General features: G+C 44.1%; 1 protein-coding gene across 1 annotated transcript in view; it reads left to right on the forward strand.

Moving 5' to 3' along the window:
* The window catches only part of LOC119964608 (basic proline-rich protein-like), a gene marked incomplete at its 5' end in the record, with an annotated part of 67,159 nt that overhangs the window by 1,722 nt on the left and 41,703 nt on the right, over positions 1-23,734 (forward strand). The gene's annotated exons all lie outside the window — the stretch shown is intronic.

Below are 23,734 nucleotides of genomic sequence, written 5' to 3' on the forward strand. Positions count from 1 at the left end.
AGCCAATGTCATAACTTTATTTCAGAAGGGAAGAAGGGATAAACCAGGAAACCAAATGTCAGTCAGTCTAAACTCAGTGGTGGGGAAACTATTTGAAGGAATTCTGATAGACATAATTAATCTGCATTTGGAGATACAGGGATTAATCAAGAACAGTCAGCATAGTTGTGTTAAGGGGAAGTTGTGTCTGACCAGATTGATTGAATTTTTCGAAGAGTGACCAGCTGTGTAGATGAGGGCAATGCATTTGCCGTAGTCTACTTGGTCTTCCGTAAGGCTTTTGACAAGCCGCTTGAGGGGACTGATAGTGAATGGATTCAAGGGAATTTGGTAAATTGGTTCCAGAATTGGCTGAATGTTGTGAAGCAGAGGGAGTTGGTCGAGGGGTGTTTTTCTTACTGGAAGCCTGTGTCCAGTGGGGTCTCGCAGGGATCACATTTGGGGCCCTTGATGTTTGTGGTTTATATAAATAACTTAGAATTGAATGTAGGAGGATTGAATAGTAAGTTCACGGATGATCCAAACATTGTTGAGGTGGTAAATAGTGAGGAGGATAGCCTAAGAGTACAGGAGAATATAGATGGGCTCGTCAGATGAGCTGACCAGTGGCAAATGGAATTTAATCTGGATAAGTATGAGTGATGCACTTGGGCAGGGAAAACAAAGCAAGGGAATACATGATCTTGGTGTGCAAGTGCACAGGTCCCTAGGCACAGCAGTGCAGGGAGATAAGATTGTAAAGAAGGCACATGGAATACCCTCCTTCATTGGCAGAAGTATAGAATATAAAAGGAGAGGTATAATGATGGAACTGTGAAAGACTCTGGTGAGGACACAACTGCAGTATTGTGTGCAGTTCTGGGCACCACATTGCGGGAAGGATTTAATTGCTCTGGAAAGAGTGCAGAGAAGATTTACTAAAATGTTGCCTGGGCTGGAGAATTGTAGCTATGAAGAGAGATTGGAGAGGTTGGGAGTTTCTTTGCATTGGAACAGAGAAAGCTGAGGGGTGACATGATTGAGGTATTCACAATTGTGAGGGATAGAGATAGAATAGACAGGAGGAACCTGTTGCCCCTGGCAGAGGTTTCAAAAACCAGGGATCATAGATTCAAGCAAAGTGGCAGAAAGAGGGTCACGAGGAAGAACATTTTTATGCAGAAGTTATGGGTGTCTGGACTTCACTGCCTGAGTTGGTGGTAGTAGCAGAGACCCTAAACTCTTTGAAAAAGTACTTGGATCTGCACCTTAAATGCGGCAAGCGGCAGGGCCATGGACCTTGTGCAGGAAAGGGCATCTGGGTATCTTTGGAGCTGCATGGACAAGTTGGGCTGAATGGTCCCCTTCTGTGCTGTATCACTTCTATCGGTCACTCCTTTTACTCTATGATGAACGGCAGGACCCAGGGAAGCACCAAGAGTCAAAAGAACCTTGGTGTGCATGTACACTGGTCCCTTAAGTTCGCAGAGCAGGTGGATAAGGTTGTTACGAAGGCATATGGTATATGTGCCTTTATTAGCTGAGCCATAGAGTTTAAGAGCAGTGATGTCATGTATAAAATGTTGGTTAGGCTACAGCTAGTGTGCAGTTCTGGAATCCACATTATAGGAGGGATGTGATAACACTGGAAAGTGTACAGAGGAGATTTACCAGGATATTGACTGGGCTGGAGAATTTTAGTTATGAAGAGAGACTGGATAGACTGGGGTCGTTTTCCTTGTAGCAAAGGAGATTGAATGCGTGGGGGGGGGGGGGGGGGGGGGGCACGGGTATGATTGAAATGCATGAACCTATGTGGGACATAGATATAGTAGAAAGGAAGAAATCTTCCCTCCAGGTGGAGGGATCAATGACCAGGGGGCATAGATTTAAGGTGAGGGGCAGGAGATTTTGAGGGGATATGAGGGAATATTGTTTCACCCAGAGGGTTTTGGGACTCTGGACCTCAGAAGGTGGTGGAGGCAGAGACTCTCACTACATTTAAGAAGTATTTAGATGAGCACTTGTGATGCCAAGCCATACAAGACTGTGGGCCAAGTACCTGCAACTTACATTGTAGTTCCAGCCTCTCCTCTCCCCAGTTTTCATGTTTTCTCACAAAATTGAATAAAGCTGAGGGAGGCCACTGTATCAGTCTAGCCAATTCTTTCATACAAATTTTACCACCATCACCTCAAAATGACTTTTGATTAATTCCATAGATCTGAACTTCATTAGCCAGTAGTTCATTACTGATAATGGTTTTCTTTGCCTAACCAAAAGCTCCAGGTAGCCATACAAGCCTCTCACTTACCCCTTGCTTTTCAATGATGGTTTAACTTGAATTAGTACTGTATTTGAATTTTTCATGCAAGTTTCTTACATAAATATAAATAATGTCCTCATTTTAGCTTTGCTGAGTCTGAATTGTTCTAGCATTTCTCAATAGCTCTTTTCAGAAACCAGGAATCAGGCTTTTGAGCATTCTCTACATTGACCTTGAAGGCAATTTTAAATAAAAACTGTGCTGAAAAAACTCAGCGGGTCTGGCAGCATCTATGGAGAAAGAAGCAGAGTTAATGTTTGGAGTCCCGTATGATACTTCTTTGGGATTGAAGACAATTTTAAGCTGTCTTGTTTCTTTCATTCATAAACACTCTTGAGTTTTACATTGCTCTGCTCCAATTGGTTTTTATGTGGTTCCAGAATTATCATCACAACTGTTATGTCTGCAAATCTATCATGCATTGACTATTTTTTATGCGAAGGAACCATCTTGTTGCTAATTCTGAATTTCCAATGCATTGCTTTCAAACTGATTCCCCATTGCCTATTCACAACTTTGCTAAAGATAATTTTTTGCATTCATGCAGAGATTTACAGCGACATTCACTCTTTGTTCGAGCAATTGACCAGCAGATCAAATTGTTATTTTATTCCACATTCAGGGTATTTCCCTCAATAAGCACATGTTCAATTTTCTCAAAGAGAGCAATAATCTTCCTTTGAACTATGGTCAGTGATGAAGCAATACATATTCCAGTAACCATTTTCACAAATGGCTTTATCCTAACCTCTGTCTTTAGATTTTTAGCAACAATTTTAACTGGATGTCTCTTGTCACTAATTTCTAAATAGAGAAATATTGTTTATCCATGTATAGTCACTTGGTCGTGCAGAACTTGAGTATTGCTGAAACAAGGCACTTTGTCGAAGCTTTTCATCTGGCACTCATCGGGACAAGCATACAAATACTACTTTCAGTGGAAACAACAATTGCATACTGCAAGAAAAGGGAGTGCTAATTTGTTGGCAAGCCGACTCTGACTGGCAGAGACATTGCCAAGGAGCATGCACAGGTTAATTGAGATTGACCTGATGAATGCAAGAGGAAATGTTTTGACAACATATATTTTTTCAGCAATACGAATGCCCATCAAAATCCTTCTGAGTTAACTATATAAGAGAACTTTACTTTGTTAATTAATCAATTGAGGCTCATATTTCCCATCCGATTAAAATTACATGTCTTTAAACATAGAACTAAAATCAAATTTACAGATGATATCCAGCCAGTCCAGAATAATTTATGAAGCATTTTTCAAAAGAATGGAGTTGAGTGGAACCATGGCAGATGCTTATTAAGTATAACAGTGCGAGATCAAATATATTGGATCGGAAAATAGCTGATCAAAATATAGTCTCAATAGAAATATACAGATTCACAAACAACGGATTCAGGGTCCAAATAAATATGTGATTAAAAGCCACCATGTCATTAAATTACCAGACAAAAGTTAACATAGTGCTGATTGTCTTCTACAATAGATAAAGAATGTGAAGGTAAGAATATATTACTGCTGTTATTAACGTGTTGATCACAGGAGCATTGCTTTCAGTTTGGTTGATTCATGCTAAGAAGATTGCAATGGTCTCGGAGAAGGTTCCGTGAACAGTTATCAACATGAAGAGGGCTTAGCTATGGCAAGAATTGAGATAATTATGGACATCAGTGGGTGGACATGAGGAAACAAATTATTTACCTGATTTGGGTGATTCTAATAATGAATTACATGGTAGAATCCAGAACAAAGCGACGTAATTCTTAAAATTTTAGTTGAATTGATTATAATGAAACAGTGCAAAATTCACAGTACAAAGGATTTGATGATTCGGAATGTGCATGTCCTCGAGGTCATAGATACAGAATGAATGAAAAAATGTTTTAAGGGCAAGAGGTTCTGCTCATTTCGTAAAGTGAAGATGGAATTACCCAAGATAACGAAAGACAATCTGTGGAAAGCAGAAGCTTTTTTGGAGGCCCGTTGGTTAGAATGCTCAACTCATCAGCACAAGGAACGGTAACAATAAAGAAAATGTTGAATTGCATAGGGACTGTTACGTAAGGTATTGTATACCACGGCACAGTCATGGCCCACTCGCCCAATTGCTCTGCAAAGAAATAGATGGAATCTGGCGTTTCACAATCAATTTTTCAAAACTAAATTTGGCTAAATCAGCCCGTCTTCCAGATCAGGTCCTATCAGTCTGTGAACCATCTGACTGTCCAATGCTCATTGTGTGTACGCTCCCACACACTTACTAAGGACTTCTTTCACAGGTTTTGTTCTCACCCTACTCCGGATAATTGTTCAGCCATTTTCCCAGTATTTTACCGAAGGAACATTGCACTGTTTTTGGACGAGGTGTTAAACCAAAGTCATATCTGCCTCTGATCCCCAAAAAGCCCAGGAAACAATGTGTGATAGAGCCTATTTTATAACTCAGGTCAAGTGGCATACTGGTTGTATTTGATTTGACAATTTAATGCTTCATCTGGGAGTGGGTGATAATCACAATGAAGATCGTGCTTAAAGGGAATCACAACGTTATCTATAGGCATATCAATAGTGAAAGGGTGGTAAAGAGGAGTAGAGATCAACACGGGATTAAGGAATGGAGGCAGAGCACCCAACTGAGGTATTAAATTATTTCTTACATCTGGTTGTACCAAGGATAAAGATGCTGCCCAGGTCATGGCGAAAGAGGAGGTGATTTTGATATGTGGAGGGTTAAAAACTGAGAAGGAGGAGGTATTGGACTGGCTATCTGTACTGAAAGTTAAAAAGACACCAGAACCAGATGAGATACTTGCAAGGATACTCAGAGAAGCGAGAGTGCAAATTGTGGAGGCACTGGCCATAAATTTTCAGAATTCCTTAGATCCAGGAGTGGTCAGAGGACTGGAGAATTACAAAGGTTACACCCTTGTTCATAAAAGGATCTAAAGATAAGGTCAACACTCAAGACCAGGCAGTTTAACTTTGTTGGTGGGAACCGTCAAAAGACAGCATTTTGTAATACATTTAATTGTTACTTGGGCAAATGTGAGTCAATGAAGAGCAGTTGGCATAGATTTCTGAAGCAAAATCGTTTTAAACTAATTTGCTGGAGTTTTTTTGAAGAGACAACAAAAGAGCGTTCAGGAGGGTGATGCTCCTGATGTAATGCCCATGGACACCAAAAAGGCACATGATAAAGTGCTGCTCAAATGACTTACAGGCAAAGTTATAGCTCACTGAATAAAAGGGAGGGTAGCAACATGGATATGGAATTGACTGAGTGACAAAAAACAGAGAGTAGACCATAAGATGTAAGAGGAGAAATAGGCAATTCGGCCCATCGAGTCTGCTCCACCATTTAATGAGATCATGACCAATTTGACATGCTAACTCCCAACTTCACTTTCTTGCCTTATGTCCACAACCCCTAATTCCCCTGATGATTTTTTTTATAAAGCCCTGAACATGCTGAATGACCCAGTCTCTGCAGTTCTCTGTAGCAAAGAATTCCGCAGACTCACTACGTTCTGAGAGAAGAAAGTTGTCCTCATCTCTGTCTTAAATGGGTGATCCCTTACTCTGAGGTTATGCCATCTTGTCCTGGACTCTCCCACACCGAGAAACAACCTCTCAGCATCTACCCTGTCAAGCCCCTGGAGAATCCTATTTTTAAAAAAAAGATCACAACTCATTCTTCCAAACTCTAATGAGTACATTCCCAACCTTCTCAACCTCGCCTCATCAGGAAATCCCTCCATACCCGGGATCAACTGGCTGGACCTTTTGCTGACTGCCTCCAATGCCAGTATATCTCTCCTTAGATAAGCGGATGATAACTGTTCACAGTATTCCAGGTGGTCCAAATAGTGCCTTGTATAGTTTTCTAAAGACTCCCCAATTTCTATACTCTTTTCCCTTTGGAATAATGACTAATATTCCATTTGCCTTCACTATTAACTTCTGAATTTGCATGCTAGATTTTGTGACGTATGCACTGAAGTAATATTCAGCTCCACTATTCTTCCAAACAAAGTGCATAACTTCACATTTTCCTACACTATCCTGCATTTGCCAAGTTTCTGCCCACTCATTCACCTGTCCACATCCCTCCGTCGACTCTTTGTGTCATCCTCTCTACTTGCCTTTCCACTTATTTTTGTGTCATCCACAAATGTGGCATTAGTGCATTCACTTTCCTCATCCAAGCTATTGATATAGATTGTAAATAATTGTGGTCCCAGCACTGATCCCTGTGGCACTACACTACTCACTGCTGCCATCCTGAAAATTCTTCTCTTACCCCAACTCTCTGTCTTTTATTAGTTAGCCAATCCTATATTGGTGTTAATATACCGTTACGCCACCCTGGACTAATCCATGCTCAATTCCAACCCCACAGTCAGTGAAGTCCCAACATAAGTGAATGAACCAATAATTCATATATTTTCCTGAGTTCTTTGACTGCTCCTGTGACTTACAGGATTTGCAAGTAAAACATTAAAAAACTGTTTTCTATAATAAGATAAGAGATAAACATGCAATGGAAATAATAGAACAATGGTCTACTATTCTAACTATTCCACAAACCCGTCCCACCCTCCACCCAGACACACACAAGAAAGACACATGGTGAGTGGAAGGAAAGGTTCAAGAGTAACAGGGATTAAAAGGGCTGAGATGAAATCTTGCTACTGAGGTGGCAGTCATTTAGTCGGCATTCTTGAAATCAATGGTTGGTTTGGATCTTCTAATATTTGTCTCCAACTAGAACTTTCAGGCTCTAAGGCTTCCTCTGGGAAGTTACCTTCGCTTCCACTGACATGGGCTTTCATAGAGAAGATTGCCCTCTGGTCCGTGCAATTCTAACTTTAATGCAGAGAAATGTGAGGTGTTTGATTCTAGTAAGAGCAACATGGAGAGACAGCATAAAATAAAGAATACAACTCTAAAGGGCAAGCAGAAGCAGTGGTTTCTGGGTCCATATGTGCATACGTCATTAAAGGTGGCATAACACAAATGGTTAATAAAGCATACAATATGCTTGGGTTTAATAATAGGATACAGAGTACAAGAGCAAGGTGGTTACTTTCAAGTTATATAAAATTCTGGTTCAGTATCAAGTGGTGTACTACATCCAGTTCTGGACACCACATTTTGGGAAAGAAATGCAGGCATTAGAGGGAGTACTGAAAGAGCCATGAGAATGGTTCCACGTATAAGGAACTTTAGGTACGTAGTTAGGTTGGGGAAATTGGGACTGCTTATTTTGAGAAGAGAAGGTTGCAAGAAGTTTTGAATGAAGTATAAGGTATATAGTGGGAAGATTTTTTGAAAAAGATCAGCGAGACAGAATAAATCTTCATTTGTGGAGGCTAAAAAGGCAAAGCAATACATAATAAATGTTAGGATACTGAGAAATGTAGAGTAACTGAGGGACCTTGGGGTGCTTGCCCAGGTCCCTGAATGTAGCTGTACAGTTACATAGGGTGTTAAAGAAGGCATATCGAGTGCTTGGAATAAAAACAGCAAATTCTGATAATACTCAGCAGGTTACAGAATGGCAAAATCGTAGAATCTTAACAGTGCACAAGGAGGTAATTTGCCCATAGTGTCTCACTAGCTCTTAAAAGCATTCTATCTGCCTTATCTCTATAGCCTTGTACATTCTTTATGTCCAGATAGCAATCCAGTTAGTTTTTAAATACCTCAATCAAAGCTTTCACTACCACCCTCTCAGGAAGTTCATTCCAGACTCCAAGCACTCTGTGGGATAGCTTGCTTTTTCTTGACATCACTTCTAAACCTTTTGCCCATTATTTTGAATCTATGTCTTGTAGTTCCTGATGTTCTTTTGAGTGAGAACAGTTTCTCACTATTTACCATGCCCATACCCTTCAGGATCTTGAGGTTCCTCTCAGCCTCTTTTCTCAAAGGAAAACAGCCACATTCTCTCCAGTCTATCCTCAGAGCTACAGTTCTTTATCCCTGAAATCATTCTGCTGAATCTCCAATGTACTCTCTCCAATGCCTTCACATGCCTCTTGTCTCGCCTTCACAAGTATAACATCCAGAACTGGATGCTGTACTCCAGATATTGCCTAAATAGTGTCCTAAACAAGTTCAACATTACTTCCTTACTCTTTTACTTAATTCCTCCATTAATAAATCATAGGATACAAAATGCTTTAATAACTACTCTCCGAACATGCCATGCCACCTTCAATGACTTATGCACAAATATACCAATGTCACTTTGTTCCTGAACTTTCTTTAGAGTTTCTCCCTTTATTTTATACTATCATTCCATATTCTTTCTGCCAAAATGAATCACCTCACACTTCTCTGCATTGAACCTCACCTGCCATTTGACTGCTCAATTCACCAATATGTATATGTCCTTTCAAGCTGAAGACTATCCTCAACACAGTTCACAATGCTTTCAATCTTCGTATCATCAACAAATTTTGAAACCATGCCCTACACTACAGAGTCTATGCCATTCATATATACCAAGAAGAGCAAGGATCCCAATACTGACCGGTGGGGAACTTCAATACAAATGTTCCTCCAATCCAAGAAAACTGTTCCTGTCACTCAGCCAATTTCTTGCCCAAATTTCTAGTTTCACGTTTATTCCATGAGCTGCAATTTTGCTCACAGGTCTGTTGTGTGGCAATGTATCAAATGTTTTTGAAAATCCACATACGTCATAATAACAGCATTGCCTTTATCAACGTTCCCTGGTACCTCCTCACTGAAACTGCAGCAAGTTAGTTAAACATGATTTCCCCTTAATGAACCCATGTTGACATTCCTTAAGAACTTGTCTATGCGACTATTGATTTTGTCCCGAATTAGTTTCCAGATGTCTCTCTACCAATGAAGTCAAACTGGCTGGTCTGTCGTTGCATTTTTGAACAAGGGTTAGCATTCACAATTCTCCAGTCCTCGGCATCACCCTTCTGTCTAAGGAAGTTTGCAAGATTATCAACAGTGCTTCAGCAATTTCTATTCTCACCTCTCTCTCTGTATCATTGGATGCAACTCACACAGTGCTGGTATCAATTTTAGTAAAGGTTCCTTTCTTGCACTTTCTCAATTGTAAGTTCGTTGAATGAACCAATTACCTCTTCTCTCACCTCAGTCTGGGTAGCATCATCTTCCTTTTCGGAAGACAAATGCAAAGTAATCATTGAATATCTCCACTGTTTTCCCTGTCTCCATGTACAAGACTCATTAAAAAAATCTCTAATCATTTTCCTTTTCCACCCTTCTATTATTTACATGCTTGTATAAGGCCTTGACATTCAATGCTATGTAAGCTTCCAGTCTCATTTTATGCTCCCACCTTACTTTTATTATTAGTTTCTTCACCTCCCCTCTGGTTCTTCTATATTCAGCCTGATGCTCCACTGTATTTTCTACCAGCCATTTGTCATATGTGCAGTTCTTCATTTTCATCTCACCTCTTTCTATCTTGTCATCCAGGGGGCTCTAGATTTATTTCCCCTTCAAGGGAATACACCTTGGCTTGTCTTCAGTGCTATTTCTTTGAAGGTGGCCTGTTATTCTGCCAGATTCTTCATGTACACCCGAAGGCTCAGCACGCTGCCCTCAGAGTGGCTGTGGGGGAAATTAAATGGTCACCCACCTCCTTGTGGAATGTGCCTTTGCAAAGAAGGTCTGGAGAGAAATGCAGTGATATTTGTCAAGGTTCATCCCGAGCAGCTCTGTGACACAGGACTCTGCTCTACCGACTGTTTCCGGGGACACACAGCGAAACAAACATCAACTGCTCCTGGAAGGTCATCAATACAGTGAAAGACGCTCTTTGGTCTGCCTGTAACCTGCTGATCTTCCAGTGCAAAGAATTGTCCTCGACCAAGTGTTGCAGACTGGCACATTCCAAGGTCCAGGACTACCTGCTGAGGGATGCACTCAAGCTTGGGGCAGCTGCCCCCAAGGCGCAATGGGGAAAGGCCACTGTGTAAGGTCTTACCAGCAAATGTACACCGAGGGGTGGGTAACAGTGTAAAACCCCTCGGTCTGGGTCATTAAAACTCCAATGTAAAAGAAACATGACAATGTAAACATTTAAGAAAGAATTGTAATGTAAAGAGGGATATATGTGTGTAATGTCATCCCAATTGAATGGAAGAAAGTCAAGGGAATGTGTAACTTTGATGGGAATGTACAGTCAAGACAATTCAAAATGTTCTGTAATGTTTATTATAGATTTTATGAATAAAGTATATTTTTTGAAAAAAAAATTGCGAGGACTAGATCGCACAGGTTTTGCTTCATTTTAGTTCTCAAGCCAGCTGGCATAAACCCAATCTGGCAACTATACACTTCAGGACACGGCCAGCTCGGTCAGTCGAGGCACTTCCGAGTGACTTTTGGTCAATTAAATACCCCATCCAGATTGCGTTCTGAACCCTTGTTATCCTCAGCGCTTGATGCATGAAGATTGTTTCATCACCTGCAGGTCGTAAACAACGACGAGAATTCGCAGGGCCCGTTGTCACTGTCAAGGGCTCCCAGGGTCACTCCGTCTCGATATATCCCTGTGACATTGTGAGACCAAGTCTGGTGGGCCTGGCCTGCCGGCGGGACAAGGTGCACCCAATAATAGCGATGGAGGAGTCTGAGATTTTGTCTGTAATGCCTTATTTTGTGAGATTGAATATGCCAGTCAGTTGGATGTCTATTTGTGAGGCAGCCCTTTAACTTTGGCTCGAATTACTGAAGAGGATGTTTTAAGGTGGAGGGGCCTGTGTGAGTCTTTGTTGTGTGCCCAGTGTCTGTGTCGATGTTGCGTGTATTCGTATTAAACTGTTTTCTGATGGTTTGTTGTAAATGAAAGGATTACTGGCCCATTTCAGAAGGAAACTAACAGACAGTTAGACTGTTTGGGGTCTGGGGTGACAGAAAGGCCAGACCAGCTAAGGATAGCACATTTCCATTCCTTAGTGACATTAGTGAAGGATTTTAATGAAAGTCAAATGGCTTCACTTTCACCATTACTGAGGTAGATTTTCTTTAGCATTCAAGTTTATTGAATGGGATTCCGCAGGTGGGATTTGAAACCATGTATTTTAAATTAGTAATCCAGGCCTCTGGGCTACCGATCCACGATCACGATCCGACCGCAATCGCCATGTCCCTGCATATTTCCCGCTGCCTCTCCAGGATGCTCCGGGCCCTACATCTGCCGTCATAATTCTTGAAATGGAGAGTGAAGGTATTGATGAAACATCTGGTGAAAATATGTAAGAGTAAATTGACCAAACGAAGCACTCCTTCATCCTTAGCCCGTGTCCATTCAATATGATGTTGTACCTTGATGATTCTAGCATTATTTGTTAAACGGAACATTCTATTATCCTGCACACACCTTGCATTGGATTCATACTACTGACTACTCCAATGTGTATGCAATTACCCGTTGCAAGAAATAGTTCTGCATCTACCACCAGCAATTTCCTCGAGGTCTTCCCACTCCACTATAATTCATTCATGGGATGCGGGCGTAGTTGGCAGGTCCACCCTTAATTTCCCTTGAACTGAATAACTTGCCCATTTTCAGAGGGCTTTTAAGAGTCAACCACTATTATGTGGATCTGGAGTCACATGTAAGCCAGACAAGAACGTTGGTGGCAGATATCCTTCCTTAAATAGCATCAATGCACCCGATGGCTTTTTAGGACCATCATCATAAAACCTTAAATTACAGATTTTTAAAATCGAATTCAAATGTTACCGTTTGCCGTGGTGGGATTCAAACCCCCCAGTGTATTATCTTGGGTCTCTGGATGACCAGTCCAGTGACAGTGCAACTAGCCACCGCCTTCGCACAACTCAGGCGGACTCTTAGAAGAAACTCATCTAAACTACAGGGTGAAATTGATTTTAGATCTTGGCACTAAACAGGCAATAGCTGCAAAAGCTGCGGTGCAGTGGTGGAACCCCAGAGGATATTCCCATTCCACAATTCCAGTGATCGTGCCATTATGTCAAGGTGATGACAGTATCTCATCTGTCAATTTTTTTCTTTAGTAAACCAGAGCCGAGAAACCATAAGGGTTATCTGACTTATCTTTACCAACTAATGATAACACTCTTGATGGTAGACGCAAGATTTATACGAACATAAAAAATAGGAGCAGAAGTAGGTAATTCAATCCCTCGAATCTATTCCGCTATTTGATAAGATCATGGCTGATCACTTTGTTTCTACTTTTAAATTCCCATCTGCTCCCAGTAACCTTAGATTCCCTTACTGAGCAAGAATATATCTGCGTATATCTGCTTTCCTCTTAAAAATATTCAATGACCCCGCCTCTACCACCTTCTGAGGCAGAGAGTTCCAAACGTTCTGAGAGAAAACACATTCTCCTCACATCTGTCCTAAAGGGGCCACCTCTAATTTTAAAACTGTGCCCCCTAGTTCTGGTCTCACCCACAGGAGGAAATATCATTTCCATATCTACCTTGTCAAGGCTATTCAGGATCTTATATACTTCAATCAAGTCACCCCTCACGTTTCTAAATTCCAGTGGAAACAAGATAAGGGTGTCCATCCTTTCCTCAGAAGACAACCTGCTCAATCTATGTATCAATCTAGGAAACCTCCGTTGAACTTTCTCCAATGCATTTACATTCTTCCTTCAATAAGGAGATCACAACTGCACACAGTGTTCAAGATGGACTTTCACCAATACACTGGTATTGTGAAGCATTACTTCCTTACTTGTATGTTCAATTCTTCTCATAACAAAAGGTGGAATTCAATTCACCTTCTTACTTCCTTGCTGTACCTGCAGAAGTTTTTTGTGGCACATGCACGAGAACGCCTAGATCCTTCTACAGCCCAGAATTCTGCAGCTGTTTTCCACTTAAGTAATAATCTACTTTTTAAATCTTCCTCCCAAATTGAACAACTTCACATTTTCCCACATTATACTCCATGTGCCAAATGTTTGCCCACTCAACCTATCTATGCCGTCTGTAACCTCCTTATGTCCTCTTCATAATCTACTTTCCTACCTATCTGTGTGTCATCTATAAATTTAGCTACTATGTCCTCACTCCCCTCATTTAAGTCAATTATATAATTTGTAACACGTTGAGGCCCCAGCACAGAACCCTGGGGGACTCTACTCCTCACACCTAGACAATCAGAAAAAGGACCCATTTATGCATACTCTTCGTTTTCTGTCAGCCGACTGCTTACGTGCAGATTATCCATTGGTCAGGTATGTGTTTAGACCTCAACAGACAGCACACAAAGCTGAATCCAACAATTCAGTACAACAGCAGCTGATTTACTTCAAACCGGTTGGCTCTAAGGGGGCCATATCCTGCCTGTGCCATATGTTACTGCATCAGTAGGCGTCCATAACACCTCTGTGTTATATGTTACATGACCAGCAGGTGGCCACATCACCTCTGTGTCATATATTACAGAACCAGCAGGTGGCCACATCACCTCTGTGTTGTATGTTACATGACCAGCAGGTGGCCATAATACCTCTGTGTTATATGTTGCTGCCCCAATAGGTGGCAATGTTGCATCACATACACAGGATCAGCAGAAATGTGAAATAAATACCTTATCCGATATCTCATCAGTAGAAAGAACATCCCGCCGTTAAATATATAAATTTTAACCAGAATATTAACAACTTAAAGACATTTGACTTCGTATTCACCATAATTATTCATACAAACTATTTGATATTTCTGATATTTTTGTCTTGAACTAACATTTCTTGTTCTCTCCTGGTTCTTATTCTCTCCATGCTCTTCTCTCGCCATGCACCTTCTATCTCTGTGTTTGTTCACTCCATGTTTCTCTCCCTCCGTGCCTTGCTCTCTCTATGCTCTTCTCTCTGCCCACTCCTTCGAAGAACAGACAATGAGAAGCAAACACTGCCATCTCGCTGACTTCTGTAGCTGAGTATCTGTCATTTAAAAAGCATTATTTAAACAATCTGCATGCAGTATCATAAAATTGCAAATATTAGATATGAGTTTAATTTAGACGGTGGCCCATGACTACTAATTCATTTGAAACGGGGTTATTCAGCGAAAAACAAACAGCGACGTGAGAAACTAAGCATGTTCTCTTCAGAGCAGGCCTGGTTTAGCATTTGATGGAGGACTTCTTGCAAGTGTTTTAGTTGTGTAAATGAGCAGAAACTATTTCCTGGGGTAAAAGGCTCCAGATCACAGAATTAAAGTAATTTATGGTAATAAACTGAAGAGAGAGGATAAAATAATCCATCGAGAGGTTATATGATCTAGATTGAAATAGCACACAGAGTGATGGAGGAGGATTCAATAACAACTTATATAGGATATGGGGATTTTCGGATATGACCACAGAGTGAGTGGTCACACACAGGGCAGCTCCTGCTTAAAGGCACAGAAAATAACTCTTTTTACCCGATACTGGTGGAATTTTGATGAAAAGGCAGATGTGAATGTTGGAGGAGTAGTTTCCCCCGAGAGTGGTATGTCTGTTGGCTATCAGGCCCAGCACAAAACAGTGAGAGATTTGCATGAAACGTTTGAGGGAGCCTTTGCTGCAGCAGCCACTGTAAACATGCAGGTGCGGGAAGGGCTGATGCAAGCTGGAAGGCCACAGATGGAGGAGCTGATGGCGTTTATTAAAGATGAATTCTGCCGGCAAAGAAAGGAAAGGTGTGAGGATCACTCAAAGGCCATCGTAGGAGCTGTGGCACCCCTGAGGAGTTCTCTGGAACGGGTGGAGAGGTGTTTGGAGGTGAAAAATTCACAGATTCGGGAGATCAAAGGAGAGATATCAAACTACAGCGATCATGTGGTGGCTCTGGAGGCGAAGGTGAGGCTCCTAGGGGACCTGTGTAAAATGTTGAGGGCAAAGTTGGAGGAGCAGGAGAATGCCTCAAAAAGACAGAACCTGCAAATTGTGGGCCTGCCTGAAGGAGTGGAAGGTGTGAGGCCACGAGGTACATCTCAAAGGTGCTGAAGGGCTGGCAGCAGAAGGGGAGCTACATGAGGCTCCTGAAGTGGATCGAGGGCATAGGTCCCTGAAGCAGAAGCCTAGAGCTGGGGAACCACCATGGGCGGTGATCATGAAACTTCACAAATTTGTGGAAAAAGAGAAGATTCTACGATGGGCCACGGAGAACCGTATCTGTGACTGGGAGGGGAATAGCATCTGAATTTATCAGGACGTCAGAGCCGAGTTGGCAAAGCGATGGGCAAGCTTCAACAAGGCCAAGACGGTGCTGTACCAGTGGCAGGTCAGGTTTGGGGTGCTCTACCCGGCGAAATTATCGGTGATGTTCAGAGACCGGGGGATTTATTTCAACACCCAAGGAGACTTCATTAAGGAGCATAAACTGGAGAAGAACTGAGCGGATAATGCTTGGGAACTGGGGTGCTGGCACATTGTAATAGTTGGGAGCATGTTTGAAGTGGGGGTAGGGATTGGGGGATTTTCGTCTGTTTTGGGGGATGGGTTTGCTGTTTAATGTTGAGATTGTAAGGGGTCGTAGGGGTGAAGAGTTTATGTGGGGATGGATGTTCCCATCGCCTCCTCCTGTTGTATGGGACTGGTTGTGTTTAACACCTGTTTTTTGCTTTTGGAGAAGACTACCTGGAGTTCAGAAGTCCGTGTTTGGTTGGGGGAGGAGGGTAAGGTCAGCAGGGAATCTTCCTCCTTAAGCTGAGGAGTGGGGGTGGGATGGAAGGGGAGATCATTGGGAGGTGCATTTGGACTGGGGCAGCTGTGCTAGTAATTTACGCTGGTGAACGGAGGTGAGGTGATGTGGGAGAATGCCTCAAAAGGGGTGGCCGTGTGCCGAGGGGAGGGGGAAAGGGGGCCTGTTGGGGAGGGGGAGGGGCGCAAGGTTGTTGCAACATGGCAGGGGGTGAGAAATTACATGGTCAGGGCGGCAGAGGGGCCTATCTGGGATGAGCTAGGTATAGGGTGGGAGTTAAGTCGGCAAGATGATGGACGGTCGAGGGGATTGGAGGCATAATCCTACTGTAAGGCTGGTAACGTGGAACGTACGGGGATTACATGGGCCAGTTAAAAGGTTACGGGTGTTCACGCACCTCAGGAGCTTGAAAGCGGGACTGGTTTTTCTGCAGGAGACGCACCTCATTGTGAAGGACAAGTTAGGTTAAGGAAGGGGTGAGTCGGGCAGGTTTTTCACTCGGGGTTTGATTTGAAATCGAGGGGAGTGGTGATTTTAATGGGCAAATAAATGGGATTTGTGAGTGCGAAGCAGTTGAGGGATCCAGGTGGGAGATATGTGATTGTGAGTGGGGTATTGGAAGGAGCACCGGTAGTGTTGGTAAATGTGTATGCCCCAAATTGGGATGATGTGGGTTTTATGAAGGGGTTGCTGACAGCGATCCCAGGTTTGGCCATGTACCAGTTGATCATGGGAGGAGATTTTAACTGAATTCTAGATAGGTCGAACCGCAGGACGAATGGTGTAGCCACCTAAGATGGACACTGGGCTAACAAAATGGAGAACTGCTAAGACTGTAGGGAGAAAACAGTCTTAGCCAGGACAAGCAGTCTGCAAAAGGCTAATTAGCATTCTGCACGTATCGAAACTAGTTTATGGCCAGGTGAAAAATCTCAACCTAAGGTATAAATAGCAAAACGCTTTGCATAGTAATGAGGCGATCCAGATCTGGGCCCACACAATAGCAACATTTGGGTTTGAATGGATACTTTGAGTGGAGGCCCAGACGAAACGGCACCAGAAGTATCCATCACAAAAGACCCTAGAGACCGCCCCACCCATCGAGAAGAGACCCTCAGATTGGGGGATTTGTAAGACATCGATTGAGAAATGACCCAATCGATACATGGCAGGTAGAGGCCCGCCCCGAAAAGGCACGGACATTGGGGGACCTATAAAGGCACATGGTTCTGTCTGTTGACTCCGGCCCAGGTCTGTTGACTCCGGCTCCATTGCTGTTTTGCTCCGGCCTCGCTGTCTGTTGTTGCTCCGGCTTGCTGTTTCGACTCCGACTCCAGCCTCCAGATCCTGTCTTCCATCACCAGCCGTTGAGCACCAGCCATCATTCAGTAAGTGCCAAAACGACGCTCGCTACGTGAACCCGGCATTGCTTATACATTATTCGACTATTAGTGAACAGAAGGTGCAGCCCAGAAAGGAACAAAGGCCTTGTCCCCTCACCTTGCTGGCTCCTACTTAGATAAGTATTTAGTCGTCTAATAGTAGAAATAGGTATTAGTCTTTAGCGTATGCATGCGTATTTATTATATTTGTATAATAAATATTGATCGTTTGAACTTACTGATCGGTGTATAGTTTTATTACTTTGAACCTGACCTTGAAATACTTGTGAGGTGTCTAAATACGGCACCTGGCGACTCCGAGCTGAAAATACACACACAGAGCTGTAGCAGTGTTAAGCACACGGCCTTTAAACGGAGGCGTGTTAATACACTCCAATAAACGCGTAATACACTCAAGTAAAACGTGCAACAATGTCGAGGGAGCTGGGGGGGGGGGTTATGGGGAGGATGGGTATGGTGGACCCATGGCATTTTCAGAACCCGGGGGAAGGGAGTATTCCTTCTTTTCACAAGAAGGTGTATTTGAGGATTGATTACTTTGTAGTGAGTTGGGAGATTTTGGTTGGGGTGGAGGGGGCAGAGTATGCGGGGATAGTTATCTCGGACCATGCACCCCACTGGCGGGAGATTTGGTTTAAAATGGGGCAAGAGCAGAGGCCGGGGTGGAGGTTTAACTTTGGGTTGTTGGCGGATGCAGGTTTTTGTGATAAGGTGCTGGTGGCGATTAAGGAGTATATGGAGATGAATCAGAATGGGAAGGTGTCGGCAGCCACTTTTAGGGAAGCACTTAAGGCAGTGGTCCAGGAGGAAATTATTTTGTTATAGGCTCGTGCTGATAGGGAATGGAGGGAGGAACATGACCATCTAGTGAGTGAGATAGTGGAGGTGGACAGGGAATATTCGAGGATACCCACCGTGGAGGGATTGGCAAGGAGGAAAAAGTTGCAGGGGCAAATTGACAGGCTGACAGCAGGGAGGGCGGCAGGGCAACTGCTTAGGGCAAAGGGGGATGCAGTATAAGTATGGGGAGTATGAGTATGAGACGCATCCAGGTGCACCAACTGCAGAAGCAGGCTGCGTCCAGGGAAATAGTGAAGATATGGACTGAGACTCGGGATGGGGTGTCGGAGCCAGGGAAGGAGGCATTTAGGGAGTACGACCAGGGACTTTCTGATGCGGGCCCAGGGTGGAAAGAAGGGGACATGTGGCGGTTTCTGGACGAGCTGGAAATTCCCCAGGTGGAGAAAGCAAAGAGGCAGGTGTTGGAGGAGCCCCTGGGGCTGAGGGAGGTGCTGGATAGTATCAAGGGTATGATGTTGGGCAAGGCTCCTGGGCCAGATGGATACCCAACGGAACTTTAGAAGGAATTTGTGACGGATCTGGCACCACATCTGTTGGGGGCGTTTAATGAAGCACTGAAGAAGGGGGAGTTGCTGGAGATGATGATGCAGGCAATTATCACACTAATCCCCAAAAAAGAGAAGGACCCTGTGGAATATGGGTTGTATAGACTCATATCACTATTGAAAGTATTGGTAAAGTTGTTGGCAGGGAGGATGGAGGACTGTGTCCCGGGGTGGTTCCAGAAGATCAAACAGGCTTTGTGAAGGGCAGGCATCTAGCGAGTAATATAAGACGGCTGTTGAATGTGGTGATGCATCCGTTAGGGGCTCTGGTACTGGAGGTGGTGGTGTCCATAGATGCAGAGAAGGCTTTTCATCGGGTGGAGTGGTACATCGAGTACTTGTTCGAGGTTTTGGGAAAGTTTGCTTTGGGCCGAGATTTGTGGCATGGGTGCGGATGCTGTATGTGGCATCCAGGGCGAGGGTGAGGACAAATGATATGAGAACAACAAGCTTTGACTTACACAGGGGATGTCTGCTGTTGCTGCTGCTGTTTGCGCACACCATAGAGCCATTGGCGATCACTCCCAGGGGGTTGGCGGAATGGTGAGGGATTATGGGAGGAATGAGAGAGCATCGGGTATTGCTGTAAGCCGATCGCCTCTTACTGTATGTTTTGGGTCCGTTGGAGAGTATGGGAAGGATTGTGGGCCTGCTGGGCAGGTATGGAGTGTTCTCGGGGTACAAACTGAATGTAGGGAAAAGCGAGGTATTCCCGGTGAATGAGCTGGGACAGCGGTCTAATTATGGGGTTGCCATTTACGGTAGTGAGGGATAGGTTTAGGTATTAGGTGATTCAGGTAGCAGGGGAATGGATAGGGCTCCATAAGTGGAACTTAACAAAGCTGGTGGAGGAGGCCAGGGAGGATCTTAAGAGGTGGGATCCACTGCACTTAACGTTGGCGGGTAGGGTCCAGATGGTGAAAATGAATATTCTGCCGAGGTTCTTGTTTATCTTTCAGGCTCTCCCGATCTTTAGACCAAAGGCCTTTATTCAGAAAGTGGACAGGATCATTTTGGACATTGTATGGGGGGGGGAAGATGCCGAGCATGGGGAGGACCCTGTCACCGAGGCAGAAGCAGCAGGGGGTTTGGCATTGCTGAACTTGCTTCATTATTATTGGGCGGCGAATGTGGACAAGGTGCGGCGGTGGTGGGAAGGAGAAGGGGTAGAGTGGGTTAGGATGGAGGAGGATCTTGTAATGGGTCTAGTTTGAGGGCTATGGTGAAGGCAGTGTTGCCAATGGCTCCGAGTAGGTATTCAGGGAGCCTAATGGTGCAGGCCATAGAACCAGCTGGGGAGGCATTTTGGGTTTTTTAAAATGTATTTTATTACAAGCATATATCAAAACAGGTTACAGTGAATAAACACCCTGGCAAACATACTTCCCAACAATCATCCATATAGTCTGTACAGGTTTTTTAAACACGGTCCCCACAAAGCATTTTTGTCCGTGGCCAGAAACTTATATGGAATATTGGACGTCATAAATAGAAGCATTGAGTATCAAAGAAGGGAAGGTGTGTGTGGCTCTGATTAGGCCAGAACTGGGGATTTACGTCCAGTTCTGATCACCACACTTTAGCGACGATATGAACGTCCTTAAGATGGTACAGATGGGATGTACCAGAATGGTACATCCCCACATTTCCTCAAACACCCTGAAGAGCTGCTTAACTCATACTTTATCTTCTCTAATCGCAGGAAGTCGTGCAGGTCACCCAACCAAGCCGCTATCCCCAGTGGCGATGCCGACCGCCACTCCAGCAAACTTCACCGCCGTGCAATCAGAGAGTCGAAGGCCAAGACATAGGACTTCCGCCTCTCCATGAGCTCTGGCTCCATGAGCTCCGGCTCACTGAGGAGGCATATTAGGATGGAAAGGATGTCAGTGCTAACGCCACTGTGCGAGAATCATGGGTTTGAGCCGGGGCGGGGGTGGGGGGGGGGGGGGGGGGGGAATGGATAGTGTATACAGGAGGTAGAGGGAATGGGACTGGTCAAGGTGAGGGATTTGTATTTGGAGGACGGGTTCGCCAGTCTGGAGGAGCTAAGGAAGAAGGTAGAATTGCCGAGGGGGAGTGAGTTCAGGTATCTGCAGGTTCGGGTGAAAGTTCTGGAGGGGGTTCCTTAGGTTGCTGGGATCACCCTGCTGGAGCGACTGCTACTTCCGGATTTGTAAGGGGATGGAAGAATTGGGGATATATACAAGTGGCTGGGGGAGCAGGGAGGCGAGTGGGTGGTGAAGATCAAGGAGAAATGGGAACTGGAGTTGGGAGGAGAGATCAATTGGGGAATTCGGAGGGAGGCACTGCAAAGGGTAACAGGATCTCCTCTTGAGCAAGGATGAGCCTGATACAGTTTAAGGTGGTGCACTGGGTGCATATAACTCGGCCGAGAATGAGTGGATGCTTTCAGGGGGTAGCAGATGAGTGCAAGAGGTTTCGGGCGCGGGCCAGCGAATCATGCGCACATGTTTTGGGGTTGCAAAAAATTGGGAAGATTCTGGGCGGGAATGTTTGCAGTCTTAGCCAGGGTAGTGGAGGAGCAGGTGGACCCGGACCCTTTGATGGCAATATTTGGGGTTTCAGAGACGCCGGAGCTCACGGAGAGGAGGAACACCGATGTTGGGGCCTTCACCTCGCTGATTGCACGGCGGCAAATTTTGCTGGCATGGTAGTTGGCATCGAGGGTAGTGGCTTGGTTGGGTGACCCGTACGACTTCCTGTGGTTGGAGAAGATAAAGTATGAGTTAAGGGGTTCAGCAGGGGGGTTTGAGAAAAAGTGAGGGATGTTTGTGACCGTGTTTGAGGAGCTGTCCATTGCAGGGGAGTGGGGGGAGGGGGCTGGAGGGAGCCTTGCAAGTATATTTTCATGAAGTAAATCTTCTTTCCTTTTGAAATAATTGATTGCCTCTGTTCCCAGAAACATTAATGCGTTCATTATCACTAAAAGAATCTTACTCAGATCTTCCCTGTACGTCTTACCCAAAGTCCTAAATCTGTGTTTGCTACTCATTACATCTCTACCTCATAGAAAACTACCATTGTCTTGTGCACTCCTATCAAATTCCCCTTTACTCCAGGTGAAAAACCCCTGTTATCCAACTTGTACCTAATATTCCTCATCCCTAGAACCATTCTGGTACATCTCATCTGTACCATCTTAAGGACCTTCATATCGTCGCTAAAGTGTGGTGATCAGAACTGGATGTAACTCCCCAGTTCTGGCCTAATCAGAGCCACACACACCTTCCTTTCTTTGATACTCAATGCTTCTATTTATGACGTCCAATATTCCATATAAGTTTCTGGCCACGGACAAAAATGCTATGTCAGTGGGCAGCACGGTGGCAGTGGGTGGCATGTGGCACAGTAGTTAGTACTGTTGCCTCACAGCGCCAGGGACCCACATTCAATTCTGACCTCGGGTGACTGCCTGTGTGGGATTTGCACATTCTCCCTGTGTCTGCGTGGATTTCCTCCAGGTGCTCCGTCTTTCTCCCACAAAGGTGTGCATATTAGGTAGATTAGCCATGGCAAAATTGCTCTTTAGCATCCAATGATGTAGGTTAGATGGATTGACCATACCAGAGTACCACCTTAGTGTCCAAATAAGTCTGGGTTGGGTGGGGTTGCGGTGATAGGATCGGGAGGGACACTCTTTCAGAGGTTGGCACAGCCTCCGTGGGCCTAACAGCATCAATCTGCACTGTAGGGATTCAATGGATGTGCACATTCCATGAAAGAAAAACAAACGAATCTCTTAGTGTGTCCTTGCAGTTTTAAAGATTAATGCACCAGAACACTCAGGACCCTCTGACTCTGCACAACCTTTCGAACTGTGCAATTTAAAAATCTAGTAAAGAGTGTATAAATACATACTGGCCAGTCCACAATTCCCACATTCCATGAATGAAAAGACAAAAATGTATTGACTCTCCATATCCCTTCTGCCAAGATTCACCAGCTCACACAACTCTGTATCAAATACCATCTGCCACTTGTCTGCCCATTTTTCTCGTTAATTGCAGTGGATAGGGATCATCATCACTTTAAGTTTCATACCGTGGCAAACTTTCCTGGTACTGGCAGTTGGGAAACACAACTGACTACCATCCTCCAGTCTAAAAAAGTACATGTTACAATGACTCGCTGTTATCTTTCCTTAAGGCAGTTAAATTTAAAGTGAAATTAACCCTTCTATTCCACGATCCTCAATTTTGTTAATCAGCCTTTTTGAGTCACAGTCACAGATGCCTACAAGACAGAAAAGGCTCTTTGGCCCATCACGTCTGCACCCGTCAAAAACAACCACCGAAGTAATCTAATCCCATTTTCCAGCACTTGGCCCATATCCTTGTATGCTGTGTCATTGCAAGTGTACATCTAAATACTTCTTAAATGTTCTGAGGGTCTCTGCCTCCATCACTCTTCCAGGCAGTGAGTTCAAGACTCCCACCAAAACGTTTTTCCTGACATCCTCTGAATCTCTTGCCCCTCACCTTAAATCTATGCCCCATGTCATTGATCCCTCTACCAAGGGGAAACGTTTCTTCCTGTCTGCTCTATCCATGCCACTCATAATTTTATGCATGGCCCCCTTCAACCCCAGTTTCCTCTGCTACAAGGAAAACAACCCTAGTCTATCCAATCTCTCTTCATAGCTAAAACTCTCCAGCCCAGGCAACATCCTCTGCACTCTTTCCAGTGCTCTAAGATCCCTCCTATAATGTGAATTCCACAACTGTACACAATACTCTAGCTGTGGTCTAACCAACGTTTTATATACTTCCAGCATAACCTCCCTGCCCTTAAACTCTATGCCTCGCCTAATAAAGGCAAATATAATGAGGAGCACCGATAAGGTAGATAGTCAACATTTTCCCCCAAAG

This window comes from Scyliorhinus canicula, chromosome 1, assembly GCF_902713615.1.
Source record: "Scyliorhinus canicula chromosome 1, sScyCan1.1, whole genome shotgun sequence".
Taxonomy (NCBI): domain Eukaryota; kingdom Metazoa; phylum Chordata; class Chondrichthyes; order Carcharhiniformes; family Scyliorhinidae; genus Scyliorhinus; species Scyliorhinus canicula.